Raw genomic sequence first — 19,144 nt, 5'->3', positions numbered from 1 at the left:
TCAGCAGGCTTTTTCGGCGCACGTTCAGTAGCTTGTGAAGTGCCTTCCGCCAGCATGCAGCCTACTTTTCATGAGGGGTGGGGGGAGCTGTGTGTGTGTGTGTGTGTGTGTCCGTGTCCAAACGTTTTCGCCGTAGCCGCACGTTGCGTCTGCCTATTATGGCTGCGGACTGACGCACAGAAGCCGGAAGGTTCGCTTGGGATGTCTTCGGCATCCAACACTAAACTGTTGCTGCCTTGGCCTTCCATCATTACAATGGCTGCCCACCGTTTGGTGCATTATTCCTTTTGGATTTTTGCCTAAATGACTTACAGGATGCACAATAGCCCTCTCGGCAGCTGGGACCGTGTTAGGTAAGAATTGGTGTAGTAAAACTGTGTGAGACTACTCAACACTTATCTGCTTCGTATTAGGTAACCCACCTTTTGGTATAGGTCTGTACTACACAAGTTGGTAGTGTGGCTGAGCAGCCAGGCCCATCTCAAGTAGGGGTGTCACGGTATTCGTTTTATCACGGTGCGATAACCTTCTTGCCAAATGACGGTATATCATGGTTATCGCGGTATAGCAGGTGGAGTTAACTGATCTTAACAAATATTTTCTAAAAGGTCATAAATTGACAGATTTATCATCACAAACAAAACCAGGCACCCAGGGCCAGAATTGGGCTTTTCAACATACTTTCCACTGAAATGCCTTGCTTCTACCAAACACAAACACGTGTGGAGAGGAGGGGATGGGGTGGAGGCCTGCTGCAACTGGCAAAGCAAACTGAATAGCTTTTCTTAAGTGGTCATTTAGGCTTTTTGTTTCCCCACTGGCTACTGGTGAAGATGAACATGTTGCCTTCTTGATAACCTGCATGCCACAGATCAATGGAGGCTGATGTCGGTTATTATTGTTCAATTAAGTCGTTCACGGTATCTTTAATGGTATACCGTTATACCGTTACATCCCTAATCTCAAGACGGGTAAATGTGAGTTGTAGAGCTGTAGCATTGAAATCCACAAATACAAGTATCCAAGTAACACTTGCACTCAAGGTTTCAGTTATAAATAGTTATTTATTTAACATCAATTTTTAAATAAGCGTTCTTTAAAAAGGGCAATATTTTGAACAATCAAATATACTTTAAAATACTTTTCAGAATCAGCACAAGTTAGTCGACACTCTTTGTATATGCTTTTTACACACTTCCGAAACCCAGAGGTGACTTCATTCACAAGGACAGTTATAGATCACTAGTTACATTTTGCATACTCTGAGTATGCAGAAAGAAAGGTTAAAGGAAGGAAAAAGGTTTAACAGGTTCTCAGCGCATGTGAGTATACTTAAATATTCAAATGAAGTCTAGACAAGCTTTTCCCAGAAATAACAGTCTAAAACAAGTTACAACCTATGAGGGACAAAAAGATCAAAGTCAATGGACTAGAAGAGTCTGCAGGGAGCCAGGACAGCCAAAGTCAATTGGAGCACATTCTTTTGAGCGGAGGCACTTCTTAGATAATAAATGTCTTGCACAATGTTAGAGAGTTTCGTAGTGTTAGGGAGAATTCTCAGAAATGTGCCGATTCCCTCTTACCTTAGAGAACCGCAGCTTTTTTTGCTGGACTTTAGGACTTTTAATTTCTAAACTGGAGAGAGTGAGACCTTTTTCCCACTCTCACATGTATTGTTCTGTGATTTGGACTCTAGTGTTTCTTTTGACTTTGGAGTCTGACAAACACCATAGGCATCATCTTTACATTGTGACACACAGCACCTTCAGTGCAGTGACACAGGGAGGTCTCTTAGATTTCCCAAAGGGTTAAATACCTTCTCTTGGTGAAACTACTGTTTCCAAGAGCAGTGAAGTGAAATTGGCTTTACTTACATTTTTAACTTTTCTAGACCCAGTAACACTATCTTATCATAGGGTGATGGAGGGGTTACTTAGTATCCCCTTTGTCTAGTTTCTCATGTAACATTTTTTATATTACCCGTTCTACAATTATTGGCTGGTGGCAGTGGTTTACTTTTTCCTACCGCGCGCTGCAATTGAAGTTGCAGTAAAGCACCCATGGGTGCCCATTTCGTCAAAATGGCCCTGGTCGTCTTTTTTCGCCATTTCTTGTTGGAAAGGTCCTGCTTGAGATTTACTCTGTGCCAAACCAGGTTTAGTCCCTTTGTTCGTTTTGTCTTTGGCGGGATTCACTGGTGAAGCCTGCCTCTGGCTCCAACGTGTCTGGCAGGGCAGGAAGCAAGGGAGGTGCCCGAAACTCCCTGTGCTTAGTCTCCTTGGTTACAGGAATGCATCCAAGGGTGATTGGCTGGAGGGCTGGCCTCCAAAGACAGCCACCCTGCTATGTGATTGACAGATAGGCTGCGAATGAATGGGAGAAACCTGCATAAAAGGCGAGGCTTTTTGCTTGGAAGGCCAGAAGGCATTCGACCACTGGACGAAGGAATCTGAAGAAGAACTTGGAAGAGACGCCTGCTGCAACTCCTGGACTGTTGGTTTGCTTGGTGAAGCCCTGGTGCAGTGCTGAAGCTTCGTATTCGCCTTGACTAGAGAAGACCTGCAAAGGACGTCTTCTCCCCTTGGGTTGGTGGGACCAATCGACCCCAAGACCAAGACGAGCTCATCTGGAAATCCTCTCAGAGCTGGCTGTACTTTCATTGCTGCTGCAGGAACTGATTGCCAGGGAGAGGAACACCAGAATCTAGTGAGTGTCTTTAAGTTGGACCGGAGTTCCAGGAAGATCCTCCGGACTCCCATGAAGCAGGACTGACCAAGCCTGAGCCACCTCAACAGCGTGCTGGACCCCAGATGCGAGTAAAGTCCATAGTGGAAACGCGGTGGTGCTATTTGTAAGAGCCGCGAGAAGCTGAAACCACAAAGTGCTGCTGATCTGAAGTTTGCCCATTGCTGCCACCAACTTCTACAGACCTACACAAGAACAGAAGTCAGCTGGAACCAATTTCCTCTAACCAAAGGTACTGTAAAACTAAGGGGGCTTACGTCTTGTCTTGTAGCCTTGCTAGTTCTCAGTTGAGACCTGTCTTGGTTGCTTTTGCAGAGTTGCTTGCAGCTTGTGGCCCTACAGTGATTTCTTTTTATACAAAAATGTCTAAAACATTGTGGAAGACTTTTCACCTACCTGCAAGAAGTGCTTCAGCTCACCTAGACTTTTGCTCAACTAACACTGACTGTCTGGCTCCCTGAAAGACTTCTTAACTCTGACTGTGTGCTTTACCTTTCCCGCAGTAAAGGGTTAATTAATTTATTTTGCATTATAGGGTTAAAAAAATACTTACCTGCTTAAGAATATTTGTTAACCATTGTTTTTTTTCTTTCAACAAGACATTTTTTATTAGGAGATTTCATTGAAATGTAACAGCAAGAACATCAAGGCAATTTAGTTATGACAGATATAAAAGCAAGATCAACACAAGCAGAATTATGTCTATAAGGAACCACGGTGTGAGTATAGCAAAACCAGATGGACAGGAGGGGTCTTAGTATTATAGCGGAGTACAACTATGAAGCCTAGAGGAGTTGGTAGTGGGGACATTGACTCGGGGTCCGCTGTAGGTCTATGTAAGCCATCTGGTGATGGGGGGACGACAAGCCAGGCTTGGATAGTTCTCAGCATATTCCATAAAGGGTCTCCATATTTTCATGAAGCTTGAAATGTCCCCCATTCGCATAGCAGTGATCTTCGACACAACAGTGTCCCAACATTTTGATCGTGAAGAATGGGCCCTCTGGGTGTTTCCAAAGAAGGGCCATAGAAATGTTTGCGGCCATAAGAAGGTAGGTGATTAATTTGGCTATCTGGCCTGTTAATGGAAATGCACCATCCCTGGTGTCCCCCAGCAATACGATCCCCGGATCCCAGGGTGTTTGAAGCCATGTGATCAACTTGATATGTTCCAGAACTCCTTTCCAGTAGCTTACTGTTTTGGGGCAGGCCCAAAGGAAGTGAATTATCGTTCCAGACTCTGCACATCCTCTCCAACAGCCCGATGGAATAGAGGGGTTACTTTTGTGTAGCAGTACTGGGGTCACATAATACCGGTAACACACCTTATATCCCCCTTCCCTGGTAGGGACGCATTTGGTGCTGCTATGTAATCTTCCCCAAATGTTCCCCCAGTCCTCAATTTCCAGAGTACGGCCTAGGTCCTTCTTCCAATTGATCATGTATTTTTCTTTCTTAGCGGGATCTGCTTTATCCAAAAGCCGATATAAGGAAGTGATTTTGCCCCTTAGTGCAGAGGTTGTTAAGGTTCTTTCCAATGCAGACAGTCCCCCCCTGCTCTAATCTCACTTTGTGATGTCCAATGCCTGATTTGTGCATAGTGAAAGCGTTCCGTTCTGAGATGTTAAACTTCGACTCACACTCTATAAACATGAGTGGAACCCCCCTGCAGAAAGTCTCCCAACCTTCTCAGATCTCCACATCTCCAGCTTGGGAAGAGGCCGCAGTGCATGCCAGGAGCAAAGTCTGGATTACCCAGATCGGTGTTAATGGTCCAATGTATGACCCCATTTGCAAACTGCTTGTTTACTGTATTTCTAGTGGCCATGAGGGGTTGTGATTCTACAGGATTTTTGACAGAGGTTATGTGGGGGAGCGATGAGAGTGGGCCTGAGCACCAAGCCTCCTCAATCTGCTTCCAGTGGGGTTGGTTAATCAGAGATTCCCAGGCAAACGTGGGAGAGAGTTGCCCGATAGTATCTGGCTAAATGTGACACTCCCAATCCGCCCAAGGGCCTGGAGCGTGTCATAATCTGGCTGGCAGTTCGTAACCCCTGCCCCCCCAAAACCGATGAATTTCATTTACATTTTTTGTACTTTCCTAATCTCAGATTCTGGGATGTTAAGTGGGAGGGCAGTGGAATGGTAGATAATTCTTGGGACAATATTCATTTTGACTGCAGTTATCCTACCTAGCCATGAGATTTCCTGTTTTTTGCCACCTTTCTAGATCTTTTTGTATTTCCCTGAATAGTGGCAGAAAGTTGTGTTGGTACATTCTTTCTATTTTGTTGGAGATTTGAACCCCTAAGTACCCCATGCTAGTGGTGACCCAGGGGATGGGGATCATCAGGGCGAGCGCTTCTTTTTCCCTACGCGAAATGTTAACTGACAGGACCAAGGATTTCGTGTAACTAACCTTGAATCCCGATACAGACCCAAAGGTCTCGATTTATCCCCAGAGTGCCCTCACTGATTTATCTATCTGGGTGATTGTAATGAGTACATAGTCCGCGTACATGGCAGTTTTAAATTCCCTTTTCCCCACCGAGAGTCCCCTTATGTTGCCGTTTTGTCGCAGTTTGCAGGCAAACGGCTCCATCGATAGGGCAAAGATGAGAGGGGATAGAGGGCAACCCTGCCGAGAGCCTCTGGTTATGTGGATCTTCTCTGTTCTGGTCCCCTTGATTCACTAAATTGTGTGTAGGGGGACATGTAGTTGGACATAGCCGAGGTTATAAAATTATGGCCAAACCCAAAGTGTGTGAGCGTTGCTTCGATGTAGCCTCAGTCTTCAAGGTCAGACCCTTTATGTGCATCTAGGGAGGTGACTGCCATTTTCATCCCCTGTCACGTTGCTGATTCAATCAGGTCGATTGTTTGCCTGACATTGTCATGGGTACTTCTACCAGGAATAAATCCTGTTTGGTCAGGATCTATCAGCTTTGGAAGAACAGAGGCTAATCTGGAGGCGAGAATTTGGAGAACAGTTTTCCGTCATTATTCATTAGGGTGATTGGTCTATAGGTGGAGCAGAGTTCTCAGTCTTTATCTGGTTTGGGGATGAGTATGTTAAGAGATTCAGCCACTGATGGAGTGAGCGTTTTAGTTAAGAGGAATGAGTTCAATAAGGCAGTAAGCTGTGGGGCTAGGATATGTGAGTATACTTTGGAGAGATTTTTTAGGGATTTAATGCCATCAAACGTTTTCTCTGTGGAGATTGGGTGATCTAGGGGGGATAGGAGATCCCTGAAGAGAGTGGTGGCGCTGGGGCTCAGGTATTCCCTCTGGGCCTCCGGTGCCAGCGGGGAACCCGCCATGATTTGCCTATGATGCTCACCCATCAGTTCCCGCTTTTCCTGTTCGGAGTACCGCGTCCTACCATCCTCCCCTTTTAGTTTTATGATATTATTTCTGGTATTATTTTCGAATTTATGGGCCAGGACCAAATCGCCTTGTTGCCATTAATATAGTAGAATTGTTTCGTGTAAGCCAAGACTTTGGCTGATCTGTCAGCCTAGAACATTTCTAGGGCAATGTTTGCTTTTTTAAGCTCCTTTTCCACCTTCCTCGTTCGCCGCTTTTTATAATTACTTTCCAGTGTTGCGACTGCTGATTCTAAGTTATTGCCTTGTAATCAGATCACTGCAATGGGGGTGTCTCTAGTCGTGTTCTCCTTAAAGTAATGGGTAAGGGTCTCGCCCAATTCTCTCTTTATGACGGTATCAAGAAGGGTGGACTCTTGTAGTTTCCAGATATTTGGGGAGGAGCTGGGGGCCCCTGAATTCGTAGGTCAGCCGTGACCGGGGCATGGTTTGACAGGCGCCTGGCATGGATCTGGAGGGGACTAGACAGCCTGGCATAAGAAGGTCTATCCTAGAGAAACCTTTGTGAGCATTGGAGTAGAGGGTGAAGTCAGCTGCTCCTGAGTAAGTCAAACGCCAAATGTCAATTGTTTCTGTTTCCCTAAGGAAGTTTGCGAGTCCCCAGAGAAATCTGCCCTCGCTGGGGGCTGTGTTTTATCAATTTGGAGGTCCGGCACCATGTTAAAGCCCCCCCCAATCAGAAGGTGACCCTCCGTGAACACCAACATTTTCGGGATCGGATCCCACAGGAATTTCACCTGTTCGGTATTTGGGGCATAAATGGCTGCTATGGCGAGTGGCTGTTCGATGAGCCGGCGGGAATGATCGGAACAATCCTTTCATAAATTCCTTCACGAGCCGATGAGACCACAAGGACGCCCGTCCCGTAGTCCTGGTGTATCGTGAGATGGCGGCCAGATGTATCTTGATGGAAGCGTGAGCTAGTCCAGCCTTGGCCAATGACAGTAGGTACGGCAATACTTCAGGGGCCGTAATCCGCAGAGGGTTAGTCTTCTGTGCACAGCACCAGACAGAGAACCTCTTCCATTTATGTCCGTAGCACTTGAGTGTTGAGGACGCCCTGGCCTTTGCAAGAACCTCTCTGCAGTCGGCTGGGATGTCGTACCCTCCAAACTCTAGTGCTGCAGGAGCCAGGCCTGCAAGTTCAGCGACTCTGGGTTGTGATGAAGAATGGTGCCTCTTTCTCTGGAGAGAAGATCCGCGTCCGTCGGCAGCTTGACTGGTGTGGACGCTGACAAGTCCAGAAGGTCCGGGAACCAGATCTGTCTCGGCCACGCCGGTGCGACGAGAATCATCCTGCACCAGGACCTCTTGAGCTGGTTGATGAGCCGGAGCAGCAACGGCAACGGAGGGAACGCATAAAGAAATAGGCCGTCCCAGGGGAACGAGAAAGCATCGCCCATGCTCCTCGGCTGGGGGAACCTGCTGGCGAACCTCCGGCACTTGGAGTTCGTCACCGTCGCAAAGAGACCGATCTGGGGTTCACCCCCATCGTCGGAAGAGTCGATCCACTTGATCCTGGCGTAGTTCCCACTCGTGGAACGAGCGCAGCTCTCTGCTGAGTGAGTCGGCAATGGTGTTTTTTATTCATAAGATATGAAAAGGCACCAGAAACATCCCTTGGGCAACGGCCCAATGCCACAGATCCTGGGCTTCCTTGGATAGGTTCAGCCCTGCTTCCGGATGTAGAACATTGTGGTGGTGTTGTCGGTGAAGATCCTCACCACCTTGCCCTTGAGGGACGGAAGAAAAGACCTGAGGGCCCAGAACAATGCGCGGAGCTCCAAGATGTTTATGTGGAGTGACTTCTCCTCCGGAAGCCAAAGGCCTCTCGTGTGAAGATCTCCGGAGTGCGCTCCCCAACCTTCCAGGGAGGCATCCGTCGTCACCGTCACCTGGTGAGCTGGGGTCTGAAAGTCTGTGCCCACCGACAGATGAGAGCAGGTACCCCACCACCGGATCGCCTGACGGAACGTCTCATTGAGTGGGATCCTGTCCTCGAAGCTGCCCGTCGACTGGACCCAGCAGGCGTCGAGGAACTCTTGTAAGGGGCGCATCCGAAGCCTGCGCACCTGATAAATGCAAGAGTACATCATCCCGAGGAGGGACTTGATAGATCTTACCCTGGCCATGTCCGTGGCCAGCAGACGCTGCACCTTGCCCAGGATGGTCCTGGTCCTTTCCTCTGACGGCGAGGCCAGCCGCGCCACTGTGTCGAGCTTGGCTCCCAGAAACAGGGTGACTTGCGACTGGACCAAGTGGGATTTTGGAAAGTTGATGGAGAACCCCAGGTCCGTGAGCAGCTGGACGGTCTTCGCAGTGTGCTCCACGGCGGGCTCCCTTGTCCTTGCCCAGAGCAGCCAGTCGTCCAGGTAGGGGTAGACGTGGATCCCCTGCAGGCGTAGCCGCGCCGCCACCGGTGCGAGGCACTTAGTGAACACCCTGGGTGCCGACTTCAATCCGAACGGGAGGGCCTTGAACTGGTAGTGCAGCCCTTGGACCACGAACCTGAGGAACTTTCGGTGTCTTTTTAGAATGGGGATGTGGAAGTACGCATGCTCCAAGTCCAACGACGACAGGAAATCGCCCTCCTCCAGCTGCCCCATCACGTGCTGGCGGGTGACCACCCGGAACTTCTGTGCCTTGTTGTACTTGTTCAGTCGTCGCAGGTCCAGGATGGGATGCCATCCTCCTGTCTTCTTCTTTACAAGGAAGTACCTTGAGTAAACTCCGGAGCCCCGAAGCCTCTTTGGGATGAGCTCGATGGCACCTTTCTTGAGCATCGCCCTTACTTCCAACAGTAGTTGAGGAACGTGATTTTCCTTCCTGGCCACGGGTGGAACGCGAGGGCACTTCTTCTGGAACTCGAGAGCATGCCCTTGGGCCAGGGCGTCCAGCACCCAGCGGTCGGTGGAGATGGACTCCCACACGCTGACGAACCTTGTCAGCCGGCCTCCCACTGGGGTACTTCGGCGGGGGCCCGACCCCACGGTCGGTTCAATATTGTTTGGAGGCCCCCTTGCCTCCTTGACCTTCCTGTCGAAGACAACGGGCACCACCTGACTTGCCACGTCCCCTGTAGGCCTCCTGAGATGAAGATCTTGCCGCTTGGCGGTACGTCGAGGAGCCACTGCCGGATCCCTTGGAGGCAACCTTGTCTGCCTCCGGAGCTCCCAGTGCCCGGGCAGTCTCCGTGTCTGTCTTGATAGCCTGAAGGGACTCATCAACCGCCTTCCCAAACAGGTTCTTCTCGTCGAAGGGCATGTCCAAAACTTTGGTTTGTACGTCCTGGCGGAAATCCGTTGCCTTGAGCCATCCTCGTCGTCTCAGGCAAACGCTGTTGCCCAACTGACGGAAACCGGTGTCGGCGATGTCCGTTGCCACCGTGATGGCGTGGTCCGAAGCAATCTCACCTTCCTGTAAGGTTTCAAGGGCCTCAGCCCTTTTGGCGTCCGGAAGGAAGTCCAATAGAGGGGCGATTTTGAACCACAACTCCCTGTCGTAGCGGGCTACGATAGCCAGGGCGTTGGCCCTTTGATAGTCGTCGCTGCGGATGAGATGACCCGTTGTCCCATCGTGTCCAGCTTCCTGCCCTCGCCGTCTGGCGGGGAAGTTGATGTCGAGGCCGATGCCCCCCCCAGCTTTCTCCTTTGCCGCCGCCGAGACGACCGAATCCGGGGTAGGTTGCGCCCAAAGGCACAAGGGGGCAGCGTCGGGGACCCGGTACTGCTTCTCGTACCGGTCCCTCTTTGCAGGTGCCGTGGCAGGGTTCTAGAGGAGGGCGAGCCCCTCATCCCAGATGTCATCAAGAAGTGGTACGGTGAGGACCGTCTTCCTTTTAGCCTCGCGCCGTTGGTAAAGTAACCCTTCCTTCTTCTCTTCGGGGCAGAGCTGGAAGAGCTCGGATGCCCTGGAAATCATGGCATGGAAGGATCCAATCTCGTCGGGCGGGGACGCCCGAGCAGGGGGTGTCGGGGGACACTTCCCGTCGTCGCCTCCGTTGTCATCTGTACCTGTCGTAGCCGTGTCTTTGCCAGTATCATCCCCGTGGGTTGTAGACCGGGGGAAGGCAGAGAAGGCTGCAGAGGTGGCGGAGGATGCGTCCTCCTCTTCTTATGCGGTGGACTTTCCGAAGGTCCTGGCTCCAGTTCCCCCGTCGGGTCTGGCTCAGGTACCTCCGTCAGGGGGAGGGGCAACCTTGTCCTGATCTCCGAGCATAAGGACTGAATTGCTGACAAAATGGCTGCCGAAGTGTCCTGCGGCACCAGAAACGACGGGCGCGAGGGCTCTTGAGGAACCTCGTCGGCGGCACCGTCGCTCTCGTCGTCGCCCTCGTCGGGATCCCTCCCGATGGGATGGGCCTCCTCCACGACTTCGATGAGCTCTTCTTCAGAGGTTGTGTCCGTATCCACGATGGCCACCTGCCCCTCCCCCTCCTTTTCCAACAGGGACTTCGTGGGGGTCTTCTCGATGGGCCTGAAAGACTACTCCCTCTGCGGTGGCAGGGAGACTCTGGATCCTGAGGTCGCCTCCACTGGCGTAGCCTCCACAGGCTGAGCCAGGGCCGCTGCGACATCCTCGATCGAGGTCTTAGCAGGGTGAATTAAGGCCATCGTCACCTTCTGTACGCCTGGGGCCTTCACCTTGGGGGGAGGGTCCGAGCCTCGCTCCCCCTCTGCCGGAATTTTCGAGATCGACCGGGGTCTCTCCAGAAGCTTTGCCGGGTTCTCAGACTTCCTTTTACCCGAGCCAGAGCGTTGGCTTGTGGTTGATGGCACCGGGGAGGATGCGCCCTGCCTGGCAGCCAAGGAGCCCGACCGTTAGGCGCTCCCGGTGCCCGCGGACTCGCGGTGCTTGGCCTTTTGTTGGGCCCCCGTCGCCGGGGCGCCCTCACAGGACTTAGAAGACCGCTCAGACTTCTTTTTCTTCTTCTCGCCCGACGGGCTCTTCCCTTTCAGCCAGTTGGCGAGACGGAGGTGGCGATCCTTCATGGTCCGCTCCGACATGTTCCCACAAAACGCACAGTCCTTCTCCACGTGCGTCTTGTCCTCATGAAGACAGTAGAGGCATAACAAATGTTCGTCCTCCTTGAACACATTCTGAAGCTGGCATCCAGGGCAGGTTCTGAACAGCTTCCTGGACGTCGAGCTTCCTTTCTCCTGGGCCATGTCCGGGGTAGGCCTCGGAACTTCTAGAATCCTCCAAACACGTAACTCGACGAAATCTTCCCCCTTGAGGGGCGTAGAAAACTCTGACACGGGTCCCCGTTGATCGGATGTAGAAACGGTGGAGCTTGAGGCTCAATTTAACTGAAAAATTAGAAAAATCGCAAAAACGCAGCAAAAGCTCGAGAGATACAGCACGAGGACCCCCAACACTTGAACGTGCAGTAAAAATCTGAGGATGGCTGCCAGAGACGGGGCTTAGAGAGAGGGCAGTCATTGGCTGGGGGCAGTATGACCCAGAGACCAGTGATTGGTTACTACTAAGAAAGACAGATCAGAAACGAAACTGATACTGATTTTTTTTCTATATCGAGGATTCCCGGCCTGACGACGGGGAATATTGATGAACATGTGAATCCATGCCAGACCCCATGCTGGAGAAAGAGAGAGAAAGAAAGACAAGGGTACATCGCTTAACCGGGTGCAGTTGGAGAGAGAAGGAGCGCTGGAGGCAACCGGTAAGCCCAGGGAGAATAACCGGGTTGCCAGAGCATGTGTGCTTCTCCATAATAATAAACTTAAGGGACCGAAGCGAGGGGAGGTCAGAGGTCATTAGTGAACCCGGGGAACATAATTGGGTTACCGGATGGCCTAATAAAAAGTAAGTTGCTTCTTGAAAACGCAACACGATTCTAAAAGCAAAACTGCTAAAGAAATAAAAGGATTTGTAAAACAAGTCACGAGTGGGTTATTGAACCCCAGCCTTAACGAGAAAGTAATATGGTTGATAAAGTCCTGGCAGGAAAGTACACTAGGTGAAATAATTTATTTGTGTAATAAAGTCCTGATGGGAAGGTGTACCAGGTGAAGGTAAAATGTATTGTGTAGCAAGTCATTGCAGGAAAGTATACCAGGTGAAGATTAAAGAGAAATAAGTTCTAAAGAATATCAAAGGCGGCCTTGGGATTATGAACTGTTGTGAAAGTAAATAGAGGAAAGGAAAGTCCTTAGGAGAGACATACCCTCGGGATTTGCAACCTGTTAAAAAGGTGACGAGAGAGCCTGGGGAAGGGGACTGTTCCCAAGCAAATCAAAGATACCAAGGAGAGAGAGCATTCATTCTGGAACCTGATTATTCTATTTTGAACTTGTGGTATTGGAACAAGGAATCTAAGTAAGGAAGTTATTCTCTGTTCATTGTAAACAGTTGTGTTGGAATTGAACTTTTGTGTTGAACTTAAACATTTGCGCACTTGTGAAAAGCAAGAGACAATATCCCTTTAAACCTTACAGTTTAATTAGAGTGTGAGGGCCAGAATGGGATTACGGACACAGGACATACGTTTTGTTGGACATCTTGACACCGGACAGACCTATTAGTTTTAGTTGAGGTAGGGAAATTCTTCCTAGATTAGGGATAGTGAGGTATTTTCCAGGTTGTATACGAATTGTTCGTATTACAACTGTTCGAATGACAATTGACCTTTTCACATTTGACCGAATTGTGAAGGTCAATTGTAACATATATGCAGGGGAAACCCCCCGCAACGCTCCACCCAAACCAAACCCACCCAAAACCCCTTTTATATATATATATATATGCGGTCAATTGCGAAAAAGGTCAATTGTGACCCTTTAAATTCGGTCAATTCTTCATTCGAACAATTGTAAACGAACAATTTGGGTAATACCATTTTCCAACCACTATTTGTTTTAATACAAGTTAGTAGCAACAAACATGACTCCTCTGTGTCCGTGTCACATTCATGGCTCCTCACAAAACGTTCCCATTCTTTTTGCACTTTTTTTATCCTGTCCTGATTTAAGTGAAGTGAATCTGCAGATTTACACTATATATGAAACAAGTTGGGAACAAAGCATATCTGATATTCCTTTTTGTTAAAGAAGGTATATCATAACAAAACTCTTGAAAAAACTTTAGTTAAGCTAGAGTTCAGATTGATCCAATTCCATGCATGAAAACCCACAAAATTCACCCGATGTGCGACGTGACGGTAATCTCATGAGCACATACATGATACCCTAGCAGGAATTAAAAAGCAAATCAAAATGGCATGATGGATGACATCTACAGGGGCAACTTCGAGTTGAACTTGTCATCACTTCCCACATTGGCTGAATTTCATGTATTTTGTTTAAATGAATTGGATCATCCTAACTTTGCCTTATGTGCAGTTTTGTTCACTAAATTTAAATATATTTAATGCAGTAAATTGGCAAACATAAAAAGTGGTCTAGTCTGCCACTTGGGTACAATACAAGATCAGCACTAAACACATTTTGCTTACCTTACCTTCTTTCAGTAAGACCAGGCTGACAGGTGGCCCAAACATGTGGAAGAATTTGAATCTCAAAATACATGGCTATTGTACATTACATTTTAAGCACTGTAAAGATCAATACTTTAATTTTTTTCAATATTTATATGATACATTCAACCTGTTTACATAATGAGGGAACACAAGGTGCATGTTTTTTCTATTCTGTTTACAATACCAATGTTTATCTATGACCGTAATCACCACAGTTGTGCTGCTTCGGAAAATTTTCGGCATCTGCGTCCTGCGTCGATGACGATGCGCCGTCCTCGAGGACCTCCTCCGACGGCCGACGTCACCCGATGTGATAAGTAGGACGCACGACGCCCGTAGCCTCAGTTGTAGTTTTCCCAGAACGTGTGCCACCAGTCTTCTGCCAGTCTGACACACAAAGCCTTGTGAAAACGTAAAATGCAATCGCATAAGAAATTCTGTAGCGGGGAAGGTAGGGAGGGAGCGATATGGAATACGTCGTCGGACCATCCCATCGAAAGAACGTTACCAGGTAAGAGAGTAACTTGTTCTTCGAGGGGATTGGGTCCTCCGACGTATTCCATATCTATGACACGACTCCCAAAGCAGTACGAATGCAAGGAGGTGGGAAAAGAATTTAGAAAACAGAAATTTAGCATGCCCAAAATCAAATTGCTGAGTAAAGGACCGCCTTGACAAAGGCCAGATCCTGCCCCCGGATGGAATCGAGGGAATAGTGACGTACAAAAGTATGTACCGAAGCCCAGGTGGCTGCATCACAGATGTTGCGAATAGGAACACCCCTCTGCAGGGCAGTAGAGGCAGCCATACCCCTGGTAGAATGGGCCCGCAAGCCGACCGGGGGGTCCTTACCCGCCAAGCGGTAACACTAAGACCCCAAAATAATCCAGCGAGACAATCTGTTTTGTCACAGCTTGTCCCAAACGCTTTCCAGCGTAACCAATAAAGAGCTGATCGTCCACTCTGCCCTGGGACATGCGTGAAATATAAAAGCTTAACGCTCTCCTAGGATCAAGCCTATGGAGCCTCTCCTCTTCCTTACCAGGATGTGGAAGAGGATAAAATGCCGGAAGAACAACCTTCTGGCCTAAATGAAATTCCAACACCACCTTCGGAAGAAAAGAAGGACGAACTCTAAGGACAAGCCTGTCCTTATGAAACACAGTGAAGGGTGATTTAACTGAAAGTACCTGTAACTCACTCACTTTGCGAGCGGAAGTGACCACCACTAAAAATACAGTTTTCAGAGTTAACAGTCGCAAAGGGCATGAATGCAAAGGTTCAAACGGAGCACCCATCAGAAACTTGAGAACAAGGTTCAAATCCCAACCGGGCACCTGGAAAGGTGACGGAGGGAACACATTAGTGAGCCCTTTCAGAAACTGAGAAATTAAAGGAATTTTAAAATAGGAAGACTCTTCAGACGAGTGCTTAAATATGGACAGCGCCGCCAGGTAACCTTTAATGGTACCCACTTTGAGGGCCCCTGTGGGCCAAAGAAATCAAAAAAGACAGAACCATGGGAATTTCACATGCAAAAGGATCCACATTCTTAACCCTGCACCAGTCGCAGAACTTACTCCAACGGCAACGATACAGGGACTTTGTTGCGGGCCGTCTGGCCGAAAGCACACCTCCATCACGTCTTCAGGGAGGTCTCAATCCTTATACCTCAACCTTTTAGAAACCAAGCGTGAAGGTTGAGGGACCTGACCTCTGGATGGAGAACCTGACCCCCCTCCCGTGAGAGCAGATCGTCTCGGTAGGGAAGACGACGTAAAGGACAGATGGACAAGTCGAGAAGGTCCGGGTACCACATCCTCCGGGCCCACGCCGGAGAAATGAGGATCATCCGGGAACCGAACCTCCGTAACCTCCGCAGTACTTGCGGGATGCCAGGGACTGGAGGAAACGCATACAGCAGTGGGAATGACCACTCCACCACGAACGCATCTCCTAAGGCTCCGTTTGGAGGAAATTCCCGCAAGCAGAACCTCTCGCACTTCCGGTTGACACTGGAGGCGAAGAGATCCACTTGAGGGGTCCCCCAAAGGGCAAAGATCTCCAGGAGAATCTCCTGAGCCAACTCCCACTCGTGAGAGATCGCGCTCTGCCTGCTCAGAGCATCCGCCGTCTCGTTTTCGTCTCCTCCCAGATGAACTACCGAGATCGAAACTTCCTGCTGGATTGCCCAGAACCAGAGCTGCATCGTCTCCCTGCACAGAGGAAGTGACCCTGCCCCCCACTTTTTGTTGAGGTAGTGCATGGCCACCGTGTTTTCCGTCAGGATCAGGACATTCTTTCCTCGCACAGTCGGTAGAAAAACCTTCAGGGCTAGCCTGACGGCCCTCAGCTCCAACAGATTGATATGGAGTCTGGACTCCGACAGAGACCAACAACCGCTGACTGTCAACTCGTTGGCATGAGCTCCCCATCCCGTGAGGGATGCGTCCGTCACAATCGTCCCCTCTGGCCAGGGCAGCCAAAATGGAGCCCCCCTCATCAGATTGCCTTTGTCGGCCCACCACAGAAGGTCCTGGGTGACCGAAGACGGCACCTGAACAGGGTCCGACATCCTGCCGGAGGACTGAGACCACTGGAACTTGTGTGCCCATTGCAAAGATCTAATCCGCAACCTGGCCTCTGGCACCAGAAGAATGCAGGATGCCATGAGGCCGAGCAGTCTCAAGAACTCGAACGCTGGGAGAGTCTGGGCAAGTTGAAACTTGTGCACCATCTGCTGAATGTGATGAGCCCTCACCTGGGGAGGAAAACACTGCCCCAGGGACGTGTCGAGCACTGCTCAGATTTACTGGAGCCTCTGAGTTGGTGTCAAATGGGACTTCAAGTTGAGGGAGAATCCCAGCTTGTGGAGGGAGTGGCAGGTGACTGACAGATGATCCAGGACTTGCTCAGGAGAGCGCGCCCTGATCAACCAATCGTCCAGGTAGGGGTAGACGTGAATCCCCCTTTCCTGAGGTGCGCTGCCACCACTACCATGAGCTTTGTGAAGACCCTCAGGGCGGAGGTCAAGCCGAACGGCAGGACCCGAAACTGAAAGTGCGAGTCGCCAACCGCAAACCTCAGGTACTTCTTGCGTTTTGGATGGATAGGCACATGAAAATAAGCGTCCTTGAGGTCGAGAGACACCAACCAGTCCTGAAGTTGAAGGGCCTGGAGGACTTGAGAAAGAGTAACCATCTTGAACTTGTCCTTACTGAGGAGTTTGTTCAAACCGTGCAAGTCTATGATGGGTCTCAATCCCCCCGTCTTTCTTGGAAATAAAAAAATAAGGGTAATACCATCCCTTGTTCCTCTCTGCTACAGGCACCAGTTCTATGGCACCTTTCTCCAGCAGGGATTGCATTTCCTGCGCAAGGAGCAGATCCGGACTCTTCAAAGAGAGATTCCCCGGTGGATTGTCTTGAGGCCTCTGCCGGAAAGGAAGACAGTAGCCGTGGGTTATGATCTCCAGAACCCACACATCTGAAGTAATGGCACGCCACTCTGCAAGATGCTGCGCCAGCCTTCCCCCGCCGGCGAACCATGGCACATGGCCTCACAATTGAGCTGAAGCGGCTGCGGCGGTGCCTAAGGGCAAAGAGGCAACAGCCCGAGCGGCCTTGGCACCTCGAGTACCTTGTTTTCCACCTCTGGCACTCCTACGGTGGCCCCTTTGACTGGCAGCTCCTCTCGCTTTACCAAAGGAGGAGTAATGACGAAAGAAACCTCCCCCTCCATTGCTGTCCCCTAGGATGAAAAAGCGGAGGTTGTCGAACTGCAGCGCCCAACGACTTTGCTGCAGCTTTGGAGGTCTGCAACCTCGCAAGGATCTCGTCAGCCTTGCTGCCAAAAAGATGTTCCCCGTCAAAGGGCATGTTGAGGAGCCGGGCCTGCACATCAGGAGCAAACCCAGACTTCCTCAACCACGCAAACCTGCGTATCACGGTGCTTGCCGCCATGGACCGGCTGACGCAATCTGCCATGTCCAAACCCGACTGAACGGCCTCACACATAGCATCCTTGCCATCCTGAACCATGGCAAGGAAACCATCCCGTTCATCCCCTTCGGGAATATGTTCAGCTGCTAAGGAAATACAGTTCCACAGAGTGTGCGTGAAAAGAGACAAGGCACAAATGGAGTTGGCCGCCTGAAGCGCCATACCCCCAGCAGAAAACACTTTCTTCGCCCAGCCGTCAAAACGCTTGTCGTCCCTATCAGGAGGGATGGTAGGGTAGGACGCCTGCTTTGCCGGGGCCGTAGCCGCCTGCACCACCAAACTCTCCGGAGTAGGGTGCTTGGACAAGTAGCACGGGTCACTACTGGCTGGGCGGTATTTTCACGGCAAAGACTTGCTCACTGCCGGGAGACTCTCCGGAGCAGTCCAAGCCGCTGCCACCCTTGTTTGCAGAGCCATATGGAAAGGCAGTACCGGGTCATTTGGTGGACCAATGTCGAGGATATCCGTAAGGTCATCCTGAACAAACTCCCTTGGGGGAGCAGACCATCCTATGCACTCGGAGACCCGTGACATAAGTCGCCGGTACGAAGAATCGGCATGAGTGCCAGGCTCAGGCCTACAAAACTCCACCTCCGGAGAGGTGTCCAGCCCACTAGCATCATGCAGGGACTGCCTCAGGTCCTCAAACTGGCTATGGCCCGAGAGTATCTCATCAGGCACCGTGTCAGGCACCATGCCATCATCAGAGCCCTCATCCACCTCTGAAATGAATTCCAGATGGCGGTAAGAAGGCACAGAACTGGAACCAAAGCCATGCTTAACCTTGGCCAGAGCCTTCCTAGGTGGTTCCCCCGAGCCACGGGGTACCCTCGTCGACACAGCCCCGAAAGGAGTCGAGGGCTTCGAGCGAATCGGCGCCGAGAGAATCGGCGTCGACGACAGACGCGGCGTGGACAGCATCGACGGCGTTGGCACAGGCCTCGAAGGCGGAGCCCCGAGCGTGTCCCTCGACTTCTTGGGTGCCGACGGCGTTGACGACTTCCTCGGAGATGGAGCCTCGAGAGAGTCCGTCGACGACCTCGGCGCCACAGGCGTCAACGTCTTCCTCGAAGACTTCATAGGTTCACGCAGTCTCGAGCGCGTCGAGGAACGGGACCTGGACCGGGCATGCCGAGAACAATTCCCCTTGTCCGAGCGGGACCTTTCCCGCGAATCACGACAACCACCCGAGCCCGAAGGCGTGCGAGCGGCGTCTCTCGGCTGATCACGACCGACCCCACTCTGAGGCGCGGACGAACCAGTGCCCTGAGACACGAGAATCGCCAACATTTTCTTCCCGAAGGAAGCACATTCCTCCGGTGTCGCATGCTTGGTGGGGTAAGTGACCCGCCGACGGGCGGAGTCCTCAGATAAGGACGGGGAAGGCCATCGATGACGACACTTCCGGGAGTGCCTCGAAGAGGCAGAGGAGTGGCGAGACCGACTCCGGGAGCGAGACCCACTGGACTTCTGACGACGACGCGGAGAGTCGCCCCTCGAGTCATCTGTTGAAA

General features: G+C 50.6%; 1 protein-coding gene across 5 annotated transcripts in view; it reads right to left on the bottom strand.

Annotated features, from left to right (window-relative positions):
* ZMYND8 (zinc finger MYND-type containing 8) overlaps positions 1-19,144 on the bottom strand; it is a 1,749,249-nt gene that overhangs the window by 233,524 nt on the left and 1,496,581 nt on the right. The window lies entirely within an intron of this gene.

Source organism: Ambystoma mexicanum, chromosome 3p, assembly GCF_040938575.1.
Source record: "Ambystoma mexicanum isolate Mex_15411 chromosome 3p, UKY_AmexF1_1, whole genome shotgun sequence".
Classification (NCBI taxonomy): domain Eukaryota; kingdom Metazoa; phylum Chordata; class Amphibia; order Caudata; family Ambystomatidae; genus Ambystoma; species Ambystoma mexicanum.
This window is presented reverse-complemented; position numbering and strand designations above follow the sequence as displayed.